This window comes from Bos taurus, chromosome 6, assembly GCF_002263795.3.
Source record: "Bos taurus isolate L1 Dominette 01449 registration number 42190680 breed Hereford chromosome 6, ARS-UCD2.0, whole genome shotgun sequence".
Lineage (NCBI taxonomy): Eukaryota > Metazoa > Chordata > Mammalia > Artiodactyla > Bovidae > Bos > Bos taurus.
Window position 1 is genome coordinate 49,618,164 of NC_037333.1, and position 2,141 is coordinate 49,620,304.

Here is a 2,141-nt window from a genome sequence, read left to right on the forward strand (position 1 = left end):
GATCTCTCTGAGGCTGAGATTTCACTACAGTTAAAATCAGAGGTGAGCTAAATGTTCTCTAAGACACCCAATTTCTCTGCTGGCTATGCTATTCCAGGAAGAAATATTTAAAGACTGTGTTAAAATAGGCTGTTAGATTATGAAAGAAAATGCTAAGTTAGAACCTATTAATTAAATATGCAGAGAAACGTGGGAAGAAACAAGGCATTTCCCAAAGGAGAATCCATAATTTAATGCAGATTTTAATTAATATAATACCAGAAACTATCAATAAATATTATGAAAGGAGCTTCTTTCTCCACCAAGCTTACTATGCTCCCATATGCCTTGCTGCTGTCCCCTGGGAGAAATCCTGGCACATATTTTCCTAAATCTTGAAAATATACTTATCTACAAAGTTGTATATTTTTGCTGTTTTTCTCTCTTAAAAGAGGAAAAAATGAAACTATCTGAATGTTATAATTTTCAAGGTGGTTTTTAGAGAAAAGCATAAGGATGAAGAAATTTTGTCATGATGTTGGTGATAGCAGATTATCCCTAGGATATTTACTTTTATTAAAACCTGTGGCTTCACTTTCTTAATATCTGTAGGGCTAAGATTGCTTAGATGTTAGGAGAAGACAGCAATGGCAACAACCATTTGGAATTTATCATCATTCTATCTAAAATGCATTTATTTTCCTTGAGCTGACTGAATACATGAAAAAGAAAAACATGTCTATGAGAGAAGCTTTAGAGTGCAAATTTTATTATAAAATATAAAAATTAATTAAATTACCCAAATCCACTCAATACTATAAATTGGTTCTCTTAGGTGAATGGAGCAGTGCATGGAAAGTTGCATTATCAATAGGACATTATGGCATTTTTCCATAGGAAGGCCACATACAGATTCTTCATAAAAAGAAAACACTCTAGTGCTTGCTTTGGTAGCATATGTGCTAAAATTTCAACAATACAGAAAAAAATTAGCATGACTCCTGCATATGCCAATTTGTGAAGCATTCCATATATTTTATAAAAAAAGCTTTATAATTTCAGGCATATTAGTAATTGTCTGTAATTTGAGGAAAAAACATTGCTTACACTGCTTACATTACTTACAGTTTGACCATTTGCCTAAGCACCCTAAGTCAATCAGGAGAGTAAACATAATGATTGATGAAATGAATTGACAAGCTGAGTGACTGAAGTAACCAAATAATATAATTCATCTAATATGAAATATGTGCAGTCTAACTACTGCAAAATTCATTAATTCCACTATTTTATTCACGCTCTGGGAAGTCTCTGATCTCCTCTAATCTGCAAAATAGCACCTTTAGAAACTAAATAGGCTACATGCACCATATTGTTGGAAAACTCAAACACCTAAATGCATTGTCAAAACAAACACATGCTTATGGAGAATTAAAACTGATGAATCTAGCTTCCGGCATCTTTCTATACTGAAAACGACGGAAACCTCCAAAGAGACAGGAAAACACATTGTGAGTTAATGATACAGGATTAATAATTTTCATTGCACAAACACTGTCTTTTAAACACCGGAGAGCAGAAAGACAGAGTTTCCAAGTCAAGAAGGTTTTTATATACAAGTGCCATTATGCAGGACCTTAGGGGCCTTCCCAGAAACAACACCCCCGCCATATCCCTTCTCATCCTGTGTCTTCCACCTGCCTCTTATCTGCTGAAAAACTTTAGACTATTAGGCCTTCCCCAGGTTCCAAGAAGTAAATATAATCAGAGAAATAAGAAAATGTCAAAAAAAAAAAAAAAAGGAAAACAGTCAAAGAAGACAAAATAATAATAGTTTAGCCATTAAACAAAGTCAAAGACCTTTAGACCTTCTTCAGGGGCTATAGATGATATTATGAAAGATAGCCTTTGAGCTCTTTCACAGATACTGAAACCCTCACTAGATGGAAGAAGTTAACTATAGCTGACCACAAGAAGTATGTAGACCCCAGATAAGTTGGAATCAGAAGGTTGACGATGTTGACTTCTTGCACCTTGTAACTCTCAAAAGACCTTTCCCTGAAAGTAATCAGGGAGTTTGGGCCTTTTAAACACCAGCCACTTGGACTCCTTCTTGGTACCCTGCAATTAATGCTGCACTTTGCTTCAGCACAACCCAGTAT

At 34.8% G+C, this 2,141-nt stretch overlaps 1 pseudogene; it reads left to right on the forward strand.

Annotated features, from left to right (window-relative positions):
* Positions 1 to 917: 917 nt before the first annotated feature.
* Positions 918 to 1,016, forward strand: LOC112447178 (uncharacterized; annotated as a pseudogene).
* Positions 1,017 to 2,141: the final 1,125 nt, after the last annotated feature.